Consider the following 16,504-nt stretch of genomic DNA (forward strand, 5'->3'; position numbering starts at 1 on the left):
ACCCTGCTATTACTCTGTAGTACCCCGCCAATACTCTGTAATACCCTGCCATAAATTGCCATACCCAGCCATACTCAGAGATACCCAGCCATACTCGGTGATACCCTGAAATACCCAGCCATAGACGCCCCCCACCCCTCACCGCCCTCCGGTGCTTCTACCAACTCGCCAGTACGATCAAAGCCAGAATCTTTTTTTTATTTTTTATTTCAGGCTTCCCAGCCTAGAGGTGAGATGTGGGGTCATATTGACCCCCCAGATTTCACTGTAAAGAGGACCTGTCACCCCATATTCCTATTACAAGGGATGTTTACATTTCTTGTAATAGGAATAAAAGTGATCAAAAATATATTTTTGGGGAAAAAAATGTCAAACTAACATAAATAAAGTAAAATGAACAATAAAAAAATAAAATAAAAATTAAAGCGCCCATGTCCCCATGTGCTCGCATGTGCCACACATGTGAGGTATCGCCGAGAATGTTAGAGCGAGAGCAATAATTCTAGTCCTAGACCTCCTCTGCAACTCAAAACATGTAACCAGTAAAAAAAAAAATTAAAGCGTCGCCTATGGGGATTTTTTAAGTAGCGACGTTTGGCGCCATTCCACGGGCATGTGCAATTTTGAAGAGTGACATGTTTGATATCTATTTACTCAGCATAACTTCATCTTTCACTTTATGCAAACATTGGGCTAACAAGTGGTTAATAATAGAGCTTGCAGTCAGTAGTGTTAGGAGATAGTGCGTGCTGTCTGCGTGCTCTGTACCCAGTACATACCGCTATAATATAGGGCAGGCCCCTACTTTCAAACATCCAACTTACAAACATCTCCTACTTGCAAACGCAAGGAGACAGCAGCAAGTGAGATGAAAAAAGATGGACGACAAAACAAATTATACAGGGGTGATAACCCTTCCCTATGTTTTCCAAAAAGCTTAAAGATAGTTTTTTTGACTGGAGCTACACTTTAAAAATGTACCGGTTGAAAATGACAAACAGATTCAACTTAACACAACAAACCTACACAGTCCCTGTCTTGTTTGCACCGCCTGTATACTGCTGTTCTGAGTATATAGGGCCTGGGGGCCACACGCATTTCCTTTTTTTAATATGGGTACGGGGTTCCCCTTAATATGCGTACAAGACCCAAATAGGCTGGTAATGGGCAGGGAGGGCTACCCATGCCATGTTTCTCAATGATTTTCAACCATATTGCAGGAACCAGATATAACATTAAAACCGCAAGCAGTTTTAAATGGTGTTATTTCCGTTTAATGTCATTTTGTGCAGGGATTGTTCTAAACACGGGAAACACGTGGCACTTCACAGGCATACTACAGACACCCCACAGGCACCATATTTAAATGAATATTTCACTTTTTTTTTTTCACTTTAATCGTCATTAAAATCAGTGCTCCCGCCAAAACGGCAGTTTTTAAAACTTTTTTTTGCAGTGACCCATGTCCCCTGAGGCAGGAGGCAGGTCCCCAAACCCTTTTTAGGACACTATCTTGCATATTAGCCGTAAAAATTAGCACTTTCCAATTCGAACGTTCGAGTCCCATAGACTTCAATGGGGTTCTAACGTTCGTACCGAACGCGGGGGTCGTTCGCAAGTTCTGGTGCGAACCGAACCGGGGGGTGTTCGGCTCATCCCTACTCAAGAACTGGGGCTAGAAGCCCAGCATGCACAAGGCAATAGACTGAAGGAATGATGGGCAGCACTGAACCCAAACAGCAGATTGATGACTTTAGCAGTGTGGTAATATTTATCCATCTTTAAATCAGCAAACTAGTGGTGGGTCAGTGACCAGTCATATTGCATAAATTCAGTGGAAAAAGATAGTCAGCAGTTTATCTAGGTTGAAAGTCAGGGGTTGAAGTATCAAAACCTAAATAGGATGACAAATATTTTGCCAGGCGAGACCACTTGCATGCTGTATATGCATTTCAGCTGTGCGATTTAGATGTTTGTTGGAGTTTGACCTTTTGACAATAATTTTGGGATGCTGTGTGTTGCAGTAATGCACGCATTAACCTGGATGTTACACAGGGAGGTTGAGTTACTAAAGAAAATAGTGCGCTGCAAGTGCAATTGAAGTGCATTTGCTCTCGATCTAGGGGAAACTCTGCTGGTTCGTATCATCCAATCATGTACAAACAATAATGGTGTTTTTATTTACCTTGCATGTGATTGAGTATGGGGTCATATGTAGAATTTTATTTAAAACACATAAAACCTTAAATAAATGGACACAAAACAAATTATTGGTTTGAAATGGCCACAGCCCTTTATTACTGGTGTAAAGTTTAATACCAAACCATAAATGATAAAACAATTTGTTAAATCTTATCACATAAGATACAGCAATAATGACCTTTAATCAAGTCCATAGAGATGGACTAAGACCATATAAAAAGGAGCCGCGTCAAGGAAAAGCTTGATGTAGTTCAGCGCCGACTGACAGTGGTAACACGCCGTTTCTTTTATTTTACAGGTACAGCGCGAGCATCAACCATGAATTCATCATGTGACCATCAAAAACAGCCAATTAAAGGTAAGTATGCTAATTACCATTTTAACTCTAACTTTATATTTAAATGGTCTGCAATGATCCCATAGGTGGGCAATTTTTTTGCTCCGCCCACTTCCATTCTTTCCAAAGTGAAGTTTTACCTCATTTACTAAGCTCTGGAGCAAGTGCACTTCAGGTGCACAGTATATTTGCCTTTAGCAAATTAACCTCATTAGGTCCATTAGCATGTTTCATTTTGAATGGTATCCCTATGCATGAAGGCAACAAAGCTCTGATGTTCATGTATTACAGTGCATGACCCTGCAGTGTAATGTGCTACCGTTGGGTTCTGGTATGCTGTGTCAGGGGGAAAAAAAATGTTGCATGTCCATTTTTTGGGGCATTCTTGTGTGTTGGCGGCCCTTTCTAGCCCAGGTTCACTCTATAGCAATCTCAGACATCACGTGTGATTCGCACCCGCACCATAGGTGTCGGTCGCATGAGATGTCTGTTGGATGCGAGTTCAGCCATACAGTTGTTTGGTTTCCATAATTTTCGGTCTTTTTTTATTTGTTGTGCAAAAAATAAAAATGGCATTAGTGATCAAATACCACCAAAAGAAAGCTCTATTTGTGGGTACAAAATGATACAAAATTTGTTTGGGTACAGTGTTGTATGACCGCACAATTGTCATTCAAATTGCGACAGTGCTGAAAGCTGAAAATTGGCTTGGGCAGGAAGGGACAAGTGGTTAAAAAAATAAAATTGTCACCTTTTTTCCTATTACAAGGAATGTAAACATCCCTTGTAGTAGAAGAAAAAGCATGACAGGACCTCCTAAATATGAGCTCCAGGGTCAAAAAGACCTCAGATCTCACATTTACACAAAAAGGCAATAAAAAAATAAAATGATATATATATATATATATATATATATATATATATATATATATATATATATATATATATATATTATATATATATATATTTTTTATGTCATTTGAAAAAACAAAAAAGGCCCTTTTTAGAGCTATGGGCAGAAGTGACATTTGCCAGGGACAGGACCTGATCGTTGCCGCCGACTCCGGTAAGGGTTGGAGGGCACCAGAGAGCGGCAGGAGGGGGGACTCTCCCGCCGCCGATAAAAGTGATCTTGTGGCGAATCCGCCACAGAGACCACGTTTATCTTGAAGCTAACCACCCGCTGAAAAAGATGATACTGGGGTTATCACACCACCTGCTGCAATAACAATGGTATTCCTCTTCAAAGTAGCAGCTTAAAACTACAGCAGGCGGTCCGTAAGTGATGGCTGCCTTACGTTCTTTTGTAGGCTTTCTTTTGCTTATTTTCACCTGGTGATCTGTACAGTAAGTCTGTTTATCAATAGAACAAGCTCTCTTGCAGATATAGCAGTTAGGGGGTGGAGGCAAACCATTTAACACTGACAGGGGTGCTTTATAAAGATCAGCTTATATTTATGTAAATCATTTATCCATATATTTTTACTGTCCCCAACTGCAAGTGTAAATGAGCCCTTATGCGGTTACGATGTGGCTGAGGAGCTGTAACTACAGGCAGTTGATCTGTGTTTTTACCACCTTCACACATGCCACAATGCTTTGTTTCATGGGCATGGTAAACATTTTACTACAGGTTGCATTTGGCTAGACATGATCCATTCATGTGAATGGGTCTACACCGCAACCACTTTAATGCACTCAGTAGTGGAGAAGTGCTGCAGTCTTTCAAGGATTAGAACATCCCCAATGTGAAATATCACCTCTGAGCTGCCTGTCAAATGCCACTGAAAAGCGAATCCACCGCGGAATGCTTCTCAGAGAAACAGGAATGACAGCCGCAAGTGTTAACACCTCCTATATGTTGTTTTTAGTAATCATTCACATCAGTCCCTGCACTCAGAGTTGAGAGCTTACAGTCTAAGTTCCCTGTCTTAGAAAAAACACAAAATGCAGCGCTCTGAAAGAATGATCAAATAAATTCCAACATAAACAATGCTATTTATTGCATAAAGTAAAAAATGGTTGAACAGTTAAAGTTTAAAATACTTACATGTTTCGCACAAATGCGCTTTGTCACTTTGACAAAGAGCATGCGTGCAAAACATGGAAGTCACAACAACAGAACAGTGGACACTTACACAACTGACTTCAGGACACTTTTCGCCTTCATCTCCGGCACAGCAGTGACATCACAGAAGGCGCATAGGTGCGCTGAGAATATCAACCCCGCTCTGCTTGGTTGTCCCTCTGAGGCCGTTTACATCACACAGGTTGCCTTTCTATCCAATCTGGTTCATTTTCTGTGTTCACATATAGGGGTGGATTCACATGGGTGCATGCATTTTATGCTAAGTTCCAAACTGTTCTTAATATATTTATATATAGAGATGGATAGGTGTAATCTACCATTCAGCAGTCTGCAAAGCATCTTTCAGTTGCATTTTTGCAATCCATGATAGACCCAATCATGGCTTTATTATACTTTTATATTCTCTTGATTCTCATGACTACTCATATATATACAGTATATATTATTTATTTCAATCTACCATATCTTGTTCCTAGTGCCCTATTCCGCATAGTAGGGTTTGTTTAGTGTGTGCATGGATTTTTGTGCTGTTTGCTCGTCTGTCCCCTGGGAGTTGCAATGCGATTTTGGCACCCCTCCCTCTCCCACCTGTTCCATTCGTCCCCGTTTGCGGTGGATGGAGGGGGAGGTTTGGGCGGGTGCTCCCTACCACATTGGCACCACGTTACCGCTCTGTGTGTGACACCTTTTGATGTCGCACCAGGTTTTTCTTTCCACCTAGGCCAACACTGGGGCGGTACCTGAGCCTGTATGGGCAGATTTTTTCGTTCTGGCATGGATGCCTCCCTTTTCTTGCCCAGCCCACGTGACGCTGGGCCGAACACTCTGTGTCAGCTAGGAGCATTTAAATTCGCCTCACTTGGTGTCCGTGTCTCTTTGGCAACACCTCATATGCACGCATTCACTTGTGATTTTGGTTCCCAATTTCCATGTGAACCAACAAGGTAAATCACCATAGGTTTCACCTTTATTTTTAGCACTTTGCTCATCGTTCTCTTTTGGTTCCTTCACTATCTCATCCAGGATATACTTTTCTTTCCTTTCATCCTCTTTCCTTTCATCCTCTTTCCTTTCTTCCTCTTTCCTTTCTTCCTCTTTCCTTTCTTCCTCTTTTTTTCCTTTCTTCCTCTTTTTTTTCCTTTCTTCCTCTTTTTCCTTTTTTTTTTTTTAATGCCTGGTTCTTCCCTTCATCTGACCTGGTATATGGGGTTTCATACTTCTCATCAATAATATTATACATTCAATATCTACTACTGATCTCAATCCACAGAAGTGTTGGCTCACTGTCACCTACATTTACACATTGGCCTTGGTGAATCCACAGTGCTTCTTGCTTGTCCATGTGTCTCCACCTCAGCTCCCATGCCAGACCTTTCTAACGGCTCGGATCCTCTGTTCACATCTATGCATTTGACATGAGTATTTCTAGGGATGTCCATCCTGTCCCTTACACCCATTACTTATTCCTATTATTCAGCTACAATATTATACCATATGGTTATGTTTCTTTATAGATCACCACTGCATTCGCCCCTGAAGAGTTGGTATACCCCAACGAAACGCATCTGGCTTGCATAGATGCATGATGTCCATGCAGATGATTTTATGTCTCTTATATTGTTTTACTCTACATTTTCCAGCCCTTCCAGTGGTCCATGTTATGCAGGACTTGTCTTTACCCCATGATATGCCAAGTACCATGGCATCAATATTTATATGTGGTTTTTAGCAAGCCCTGCATTTATGCGATTCTGTGTATGCTTTTTTTTTTGTGTCATTCAGTATGCTGTACATGATTTCACAAGGTATAATAACATGTTCTTTGCCAAGACTGCTCTTTGGTATACATCTCTCATACAAAGTCCCCAAAAAAACTCCCCCCTTTTTATTGGAACCTATAAAAGCAATACTGTGTTTTGTTTTATAGCCTGCATTCTTACTCTATATAGTGATTGGCCTCGTTCAAAGTATCGCCGACCAAACTTTCTCTCTTTTTGGTCTATCCATCCTGTTGACCACCATCCAACCATGGCATTCACCTGGAGCTGGCAGGTTTTGCCAGTGGCCAGTACACTCCCTCTCTGGGAACTGAATTTTCTGGCCTCCACTTCCTCGGATGGTGATTGATGTTCAAACTATCTCCAGGCAAGCCTCCCGGATGATTGTTACCCCCTTATCCACTCTGCGGTCACTGGTAATGTTAACTACCATTTATTTTAAACTTTGACTGTTCAACCATTTTTTTACTTTATGGAATAAATTAGCATTGTTTATGCATACAGCACTGGATTTGAATTTATTTGATAATTTTTTCAGAGCGCTATCTTTTATGTTATTGCTTTGACTGTCGTATCACTTCCCATGCTGTGCTGGATGCACTGGGTCTGATCCACTTATCTGATTACTCCTCATCAGAGCACTCTACTTGGTCCCTAGGCTCGCAGCACTCCAGGTGTTCTGTGTTTTTAAGTTCCCTGTCTTGCATGCATACATACAGTGCCTTGAAAAAGTATTCATGCCTCCTTGAAATTTTCCACATTTTGTCATGTTACAACGAAAAACGTAAATGTATTTTATTGGGATTTTATGTGATAGACCAACACAAAGTGGCACATAACTGAAGTGGAAGGGAAATGATAAATAGTTTTTCAACATTTTTTACAAATAGTAAAAAGTGAAGTGTGGCATGAATTTGTATTCAGCCCCCTTTACTCGGATACCCCTAACTAAAATCTAGTGGAATCAATTGCCTTCAGAAGTCACATAATTAGTGAATGGAGTCCATCTGTGTGTAATTTAATCTTGGTATAAATACAGTTGTTCTGTGAAGCCCTCGGAGGTTTGTTAGAGAACCTTAGTGAACAAACAGCATCATGAAGGCCAAGGAACACATCAGACAGGTCAGGGATAAAGTTGTGGAGAAGTTTAAAGCAGGTTTGGGTTTTAAAAAAAATATACCAAGCTTTGAACATCTCACAGAGCACAGTTCAATCCATCATTTGAAAATGGAAAGAGTATGGCCCAACCTACCAAGACATGACCATCCACCTAAACTGGCAGGCCGGGCAAGGAGAGCATTAATCAGAGAAGCAGCCAAGAGGCCCATGGTAACTCTGGAGGAGCTGCAGAGATCCACAGCTCAGGTGGGAGAATCTGTCCACAGGACAACTATTAGTCGTGCACTCCACAAATCTGACCTTTAACCACTTGCTTACTGGGCACTTCAACCCCCTCCTGTCTAGACCAAATTTCAGCTTTCAGCGCTGATGCACTTTGAATGACAATTGCGTGGTCATGCTAAACTTTACCCAAATGAAATTTTTATAATTTTTTTCCCACAAATAGAGCTTTCTTTTGGTGGTATTTGATTACCTCTGTGGTTTTTATTTTTTGTTAAAAAATTTAAAAATGCAGAATAAAAAAAAAAAAACAATATTTACATTTTTTTTTACATACATACAAAAATGTATATATATATAAAAATTAATATATTTTGTTATAAAATTTTGCAAACAGGTAATTTTTCTCCTTCATTGATGTACGCTGATGAGATGGCAGTGATGGGCACTGATGGGTGGCACTAATCGGCACTGATCAGTTACACTGATAGGCAGCACTGCTAGGTGGCACTGATTGGCACCACTTGTGAGCATTGATAGGTGGCAATTGTGGGCCTTGAAAGGTGGCACTGGTGGGCACTGTGTGCACTGGTAGATGGCACTGGCAGGCACAGATGAGGCATAATTGCCTCTTCCTCTTCGGGACCGATGTCCCTTGCAGATAAGCCAGTGATCGCCTTTTTTTTTCTCCTCACGCTGTCAGCATGAAGAGAAAAAAAATTATTAATGAGCTTTTGTTTACATCATGTGATCAGCTGTCATTGGCTGACATCTGATCAAGTGGTAAGGGGCCTGGGACCAGCCCCTTACTCGGATCTGTGATCACCCGAGTCTCAGTGACTCGGTGATTGCCCAAAGGAGCGTACAAAGGGGAGGCCGTCATATGACGGCCTCTCTGAAATTCAGGTCCGCGCTGTGGCCATAATTCGGCTATAGCACGGACGGCAAGTGGTTAAGGAAGAGTGGCAAAAAGAAATCCATTGCTGAAAGAAAGCCATTAAAAGTCCCATTTGCAATTTGTGAGAAGCCATATGGGGTAGACAGGAAAAATGTGGAAAAGGGTGCTCTGGTCAGATGAGACCAAAATTTAACTTTTTGGCCTAAATGCAAAACGTATGTGTGGTGGAAAACTAACACTGCACATCACCCTATACACACCATCCCCACCATGAAACATGGTGGTGGCATCATTTTGTGGGGATGCTTTTCTTCAGCAGGGAAAAGGAAGCTGATCAGAGTTGATGGGAAGATGGATGGAACCAAATACAGGGCAAACTTTGAAGGAAACCCTGTCTGCAAAAGACTTGAGCCTGGGGTGGAGGTTCACCTTTCAACAGGACAACGACCCTAAACATACAGCCAGAGCTACAATGCAATGGTTTAGAGCGAAGATTATTCATGTGTTAGAATGGCCCAATCAAAGTCCAGACCTAAATCCAATTGAGAATCTGTGGCAAGACTTGAAAATTGCTGTTCATGGATGCTCTCTATCCAATTTTACAGAACTTGAGCTATTTTGCAAAGAAGAATGGTCACTCTCTTGATGCGCAAAGCTGGTAGAGACATACCCAAAAAGACTTTAGTGTACAAACATCACAGGAAATCACTGAACGTAATACTTATGACCAAGTAGTGGCGCTATATCAAAGAAAACAGACCTCAAACCAGGTAGTACAGGTAGTACAGGCAAACAATATATTGTCACCCAATATGGTTGGTAGCTAGGCAAGCCTTAAAGGGGTTGTAAAGGTAAATTTTTTATTTTCTACCTAGGTTCCTTTAAGCTAGTGCATTGTTGGTTCACTTACCTTTTCCTTTGATTTCCCTTCTAAATGTTTTTTTGCTTTGTCTGAATATCTCACTTCCTGTTTCTCCTCAGTAAACTTCTCACCATCATCTGAGCTGGTGGTTAGTCAGCCAGAACAGCTTACTGAACAGCTTACTGAGGAGGAACAGGAAGTGAGAAATTCAGACAAAGAAAACAAAGAAAAAAAACATTTAGAAGGGAAATCGAAGGAAAAGATAAGTGAACCAACAATGCACTAGCTTAAAGGAACCTATGTAGAAAATAAAAAAAATACCTTTACAACCCCTTTAAATGGATTAGCAATGGTAATAACACAATTTAACATGCAAAGTGTTTAACAGTAAGGACTATGCATAAGATGACATTTGGCATCCAGATCAGCATAAACAGTAGCAAGGCCACCTCAGGTGCAGCAGTTAGCAGTAGTAACGTTTGTAATCTACCGAGTGCTGGGACTATATTGCCAAATCGTGTTTACGGCAGGGATGCTAGTCCTAGACCAACTGGGCATGTACTGTCCAGAATTAGAGGATGGTAGCGGAGGGGGCAGGGGAATGAAGGGGGCTTGCAGAATAATTATGAGAGAGGTAGTCCTTTGACCTGTTCTTCTGCCAACTATCGTTTGGGTCCTTTAAGGGCATTGGTGCACTTAACAACAGTCTCAGTTAAACCTGCATGCAGTATAGGTAGAGTATGGGTATGATATAGTCTTGGCACAGGTGCAAGGTAGATGTGATTCAGATGCAGTAAAGGCTTGCTATAATGTGGTATAGGTTTGGTGTAGATGCATTTTAGGTTTGGAATAAGTGTGGTATAGCGTGCAGTATGAATTGGGTACACTTGATGTCCTGCTGTGAGTGGTTCACTCCCTGCTAGCAGTATCAGCAATGGGTGAATAGCCCTCTCACCAGTCCCTAGGATGCTGTGGTGACCTTTCACTGTAGAATAGGGTTGCCAGCATTCTTTTAAAACCGAACACATAAGAATTACACAGGTTCTGAGGCCAATGTAATGCAGATAATGCACTGCACGTTTAATTACCACCCTAATCAGCCACAGAACTGTTGGAAGTAACGTGTTTGATTTTAAATGGATAAGGTGGCAACCCTACTGTAGAAAGGGGGGGGGGCACCCTCTGTCTCATCCTGAAAACTTCCAGTGATAAGCAGAAGGTGAGTGTACACTCCAGTCTCCCTGTGGCAGCGGTGGCGGTGCTGTGATATGGGGGCGGAGCTGCGCCCCCCCCCCCATGTCCTCCGTCCCAGTCTCAGGCTTGGATCTCCCCTGGTATTGTCTCCAGCTGGCAGGGCAGTATTCATGCGTAGGTGCGCTCTCTCTAAATCTCTTAGTGCCAAGAGGAAGAACTTAAAAAAAAAAAAAAAAGAGAAAACTCTCCCCCCTCCTACTGCACAGTGCCTATTGGGATTTGTATTATAACAATTACAATATGGCAATTATTTGGCTGCCGTCTCAATTTACAGTTTCCATGATTCTCAGCCCTCTCCATAGAAGTCTATGTGCTTGCTTGGCTTTAAATCTCCCCCTGCTGGCCAGAGGAGGATGGTGCAGCATAATATTGGTATCTCAGTAGAGGAAAATAAAAGGCAATGTCTCCTTTTTTATATTGCTATAGCCCAGCACCTGGCTACATCCACACAGCCAAATCTACCAAAATGTCTTGTGTGGGAAGAAAGCAGAATACCTGGAGGAAAACCACAGCACAGGGAGAGCATGCAAACACCATGCAGCTAGTGTCCCGGTCAAGATTCAAACTGATGATCCCAGTGCTGCAAGGCAGACGGGCTAATCAATGCTCCAATAGATATCAGGCAGTTGGCTGACTGAATAACGATGGAACTTCAACGGACACCTTCAGAATGTCCTGTCTTGGGGAGGAGGAACAGAAGGGACAATTTCCAAAATAATGTTGTTAGTTAAGATAATGTAGAGGTGTTATAAATACACATATTCAGGTTGTTTGTTGTCTTGGCTGGGTGTGTGTATTATTTCTGGGACGAGGGAGGCTTCTGCTAGGAGAAGGAGGGCTGCTACCAGCCACCTCTGCATCTAGCTTATTAAAAGGGACACAAAAGCAATTTTTTCTCCTGAAATGTTGGCCAGGGATGTCGGACAACACTTACAGATATGGCACATCAAGCAATTATCATATTAAGTTTAAGGGCACTATCCACCATCAACCTGATCTTAAATTTCAGCTACTGTGTTTCCCCGAAATTAGACCGGGTCATATTCTATTTTGGCTACAAAAATGCATTTTTGCTTATTTTCAGGGGATGTCTTATTTGTCCCCTGTCTTCTCTCCCCCTCTCCCTCCCTCTCTGCCAGCTCAGGAGTCAGCATCTCTGTAATCCCCAACATAAACCCTAGTTAAAGTCCTTGTAAAATCATTTAATCCACTCTGTAAATGGATTATATAATCTCCAGTGTGTGTCTTTAGTAACATTGTAGAAAATACTTTATTTATAGGTCTGTTGGGCGCTCACATGACCTGCTGGAGCTCTTCTTCCCCGTTCTGAGCACTGCTGAGGGAGGTGCCGAAATCCCCACTGACGTCAGCCCCGCTCTGAGTCCTGCAGAGGGAGGGGATCAGTGACATCAGCTGGGAGGAGAGGAGGAGTGCTCCGGCAAGTTACATGAGTGCCCAGCAGCACTGTAAATAAGGTATTTTTCTATAATAATGTTACATAAAGACACACTGGACATTTATATAGTCCTTTTCACAGCGTGGATTACACAATTTTACAAGGACTTTAACTAGGGCTTATATTGCAGCCATCCTAGAAAATCAAGAGAGGTCTTATTTTCAGGGTAGGTCTTATGTAATGACACCCCAAGTATGAATGGGGTTAAATCCGTTTAGGACCTTCCATTTCCAAACACCAAGGCAGCTACCGAACACTCCAATCAGCTGTACAGGAAACCCATACAAATAATTCTTCCCCCCCAAGTACGAGACAAGGCTCTGTATGGAGGGTCAAACAGGAATCAGACTCTATTGAAACTAATGCAGGCTCTTTTTATACACTGGAGAATACTGCAGGCGCCGCATGAACAATGACCCGGATCCACCCACAACATCACACAATGGTTACATAACGAGCCCCCAATACACATTATTCTGAGTGTCAATACCTCCCCTGGCGGACAACAGGTGAGTTCATGAGCACACTTAATAATAGGTGAAGGGAAAACTGCCTCAGACAAAATTAACACGATTTACTTATCCAGACAAAATTAACATCGTTAAGCAATAGACGGTCGGTCTCTTACATTGAACTTCCTGGAATGCCCATATTAGGAGTTATACTTCCTGGCCATAGACCTCACAGTGTACGGGGGATAAAATCTTCATATTGCTTGAGAGATGTTGTTAATATTACTGTCCCATTTGAAGTAATCCAATCATATTCTCAAGATTCATTCTTTTCTTGGTCACCCTGCGCCCAAAATTGACTCCTGTCACATCTTCAGGGAAACACTGTAGTAAGAAGTGGGCAATGTACAGTATATAATATACTGGAGCAGTACACACAGCTAGTATATGCAACTGTTTATTTATAACACATATAAAAGTGTTTGCTGTTAAAGTGTAAACTCGAACTATAGTTTTCTCTCATTTTCTCTACTTTGTCCTGATAAATATACCATTGAAATTGTTTGTTTTATTAGATCTGTTCAACACATGTATTGTTCAACCAGCTAGAAATCTTGTGTACTGATCAGTTAGTATTGTTCCCGGCAATCCCTATGAACTACAGAACACCTTTCACTGTTATGGAAAAGAGGAGGATGTGTTAAGTAGTCCCAACCCATTTCCTGTTCTAGGGTGACAACACAGCTCAGTATGGCTGTCACCCTAGTATAGGAAGTGTGTTAATGGCAGGATTACCAGATTAAAATAAAGATGGGGAAAAAAAAAACGAATGCAGCCACCACATCTAAGGACCAGTAGACTGTAATTCTAACAAGGTTTTTGTTCTTGGGTTTAGATAAATTTAGATACACTTTAATTTAAGTTCTACTTTAATTAAATATGAAATTCCATTGACAAGGATACAGATGGCTTATCCAATACTTTTACTAAATAATAGAGAACTGGCTCTTCTCACCGATAGCAATTTATTTCTAGACTGCGATCCTGAAAAGCATAAGGAATGACCTTACTCAACTTTACCTGATGTCCTCTCTGCAGCACTGAGCTGCATAACAATCTGCAGAAGCCTAACAATTTAGGATTTCAATTCCCGTGGCTCAATGAAGCCATGTCCTTATTTTCCACCATGTTGATAATGTTTTGTGTGCCCAGCATGCTGATACTTACTCTTCCTTCACTGTCCTTCTAAGTCATAGGTCTAAAAAAAGTTCAAAGTTACCTTGAAGGGGGCAGGAGAGAAACCCAAAAGGAAGCTCTGAAACCTTTTTTTTATCTAAAAATATGTCAGTGTGAGGAAAGAGAAGATGGTGTTTACCAAGGTCAAGAAACATAGGTGTGTCAAGGTGCCGAGACACTACAAGTCCCGGTGTGATTTGCCGCTTGAGTGAAGGCAAAGAGATTTAAAATGTATGGAAACCCTAAGAATTAACTTCTCCTATTTTTAAAGTCTAAATCCATCTCTCCTTTCATTTTAAATAGTTAATTTGGGCCAAGTGCGCATACACTTTATACATTGCTTACAATGGCTGCTTCACGTAGGAAAGGAATTAGTCCATTTTGGGCCAAACAAATTATTTAAAGTGAAAGGAAAGATGGACTTAGGCTTAAATATACCATTTGTGGTGCTTTTATACTAATCTTTAACCACTTAAGGACCGCCTCCTGCACATATATGTGGGCAGAATGGCACGGCTGGGCACAAGCACGTACCTGTACGTTGCTCTTCAAGTGTGCAGCCATGGGTCGGGAGCGCGCCGGCGGTGGCGTGCTCTCGCCCCGGTCCTGAGCTCCGTGACCGTGGCTGCGGAACCTGAGGACACGATCGCAGCCGGTGTCCCGCGATTGGGTCACGGAGCTGAAGAACGAGGTGAGGTCTGTGTAAACAAACCTCTCCTCGTGCTTCCTACAGAGCCTGTCACTGATCGTCTGTTCCCTGTTATAGGGAAAGACAATCAGTGACGTTAGACACCAAGCCACGCCCCCCTACAGTTAAAACAAAAAACGCACACACACTTAACCCCTCCCCGCCCCCTAGTGGTTAACTCCTTTACTGCCAGTGTCATTTACACAGGAATCAGTGCATTTAAATAGCACTGATTGCTGTATAAATGACAATGGTCCCAAAAATGTGTCAAAAATGTCTGCCATAATGTCGCAGTCACAATAAAAATCACTGATTGTCGCCATTACTAGTAAAATTAAAAAAAAAAATGCTATAAAACTATCCCCTATTTAGTAAATGCTATAACTTTTGCGCAAACCAATCAATCGCTAATTGCGTTTTTTTTTTTTTTTTTTTCCAAAAATAATTAGAAGAATACATATCGGCCTAAACTGAGGAAAAGAAATGTTGTTTTATATATTTTTGGGGGATATTTATTATAGCAAAAAGTAAAAAATATAGAATTTTTTTCTAAATTGTCGCTCTATTTTTGTTTCTAGCGCAAAAAATAAAAACTGCAGAGGTGATCAAATACCACCAATAGAAAGCTCTATTTGTGGGGAAAAAAGGAATTGTCAGTTAAAGCGACACAGTGCCAAATCGCAAAAAGGGGCCTGGTCCTTTGGCTGCAAATTGGTCTGGGGCTTAAGTGGTTAAAGTGGTTGTAAACCCACAAAAAAAAACCCTGCAAGACAAAGGCATAATGAGCTAGTACGCATAGCATTCTATCTCATTATGAAATGCTCACCTTAGATCGAAGCTCCCACAGCAGTCCCTGTACACAGCTCTGGCCGGCAACATCACTCCTGGAGTTACTTCCGGGTATCACAGGCTCCGTTGCTGTGATTGGCCGGAGCTACGATAACGTCACTCCCGCCGGTAACTGCACACTAGCTGAAGCAATGGCACAAACGTGTCATTGCTTCAGTGAGCATGTGCCGATGACATGCTGATTCAGGGAATATCTCCTAAACCGTGCAGGTTTAGGAGATATCCGGGGTAGCTACAGGTAAGCCTTATTATAGGCTTACCTGTAGTAAAATGTGGATTGTAAAGGTTTACAACCATTTTAAACTAAATACCAGTTCATTCCAGAAATCTAGTGAGCTTGTCATTTTATAGCTTGCACTGAAATCTCAAGTAGTTGTATCAGTCCAGCCCATATCACCACCTTTAACTACACCCCCCCCCCCCCCATGTTATGTAAATAAGAGGGGTATGTGATATATAGTCCTAAGCCACTTCCTACCCTAGGGTGATAACACTGCTCTTCATACACCCAATACATGACTGAGTGTTGTCATCCCAGATCTAGAAGTGTGTTACTGGCAAAATCACAAGGTGAAAATAAAGAGGAAAAAGTCTGAACATGGAAAGCAAATGCAGCCACTTCATGTAGGGACTGGTAAGCTGGAGTACATTCCATTTTTCTTTTTGAGCTTAGTGTGCTTTAAGCAGCAGTTACCTACAGTGAGAAGTATGCTATCATTAGATTCCAAAATATAGGCAGCAAAAGTTATTGGAAATGCTAAACGTTTCCCATATACTGTAAATGTACGTTGGTCTACATCCTAAGTCTTTGCGCCTTTCTATTGGTTAATAATGGGCAGCACAGTGGTGTAGTGGTTAGCCTCTCACCTAGCAGTAAGAAGGGTCGCTGGTTCAAATCCCAACCACGACACTACCTGCCTGGAGTTTGCATGTTCTCCCTGTGCCTGCGTGGGTTTCCTCCGGTTTCCTCCCACAAGCCAAAGACATGCAGGTAGGTTAATTGGCTTCTGCCCAAAATTGGCCCTAGTATATGAATGGGGACCTTGTATTGTGGGCTCCTTG

At 41.8% G+C, this 16,504-nt stretch overlaps 1 long non-coding RNA gene across 1 annotated transcript in view; it reads left to right on the forward strand.

Annotated features, from left to right (window-relative positions):
* Nucleotides 1–2,496: 2,496 nt before the first annotated feature.
* The window catches only part of LOC143925515 (uncharacterized), a 52,245-nt gene continuing 38,237 nt past the window's right edge, over nucleotides 2,497–16,504 (forward strand). Inside the window, exon 1 of the long non-coding RNA XR_013262020.1 lies at nucleotides 2,497–2,560. This is a non-coding gene — a long non-coding RNA (uncharacterized LOC143925515). The remainder of the gene's footprint in view (nucleotides 2,561–16,504) is intronic.

This window comes from Lithobates pipiens, unplaced genomic scaffold (assembly GCF_037356315.1).
Source record: "Lithobates pipiens isolate NorthernLeopardFrog02 unplaced genomic scaffold, aLitPip1_a1.2 Scaffold_22, whole genome shotgun sequence".
Taxonomy (NCBI): domain Eukaryota; kingdom Metazoa; phylum Chordata; class Amphibia; order Anura; family Ranidae; genus Lithobates; species Lithobates pipiens.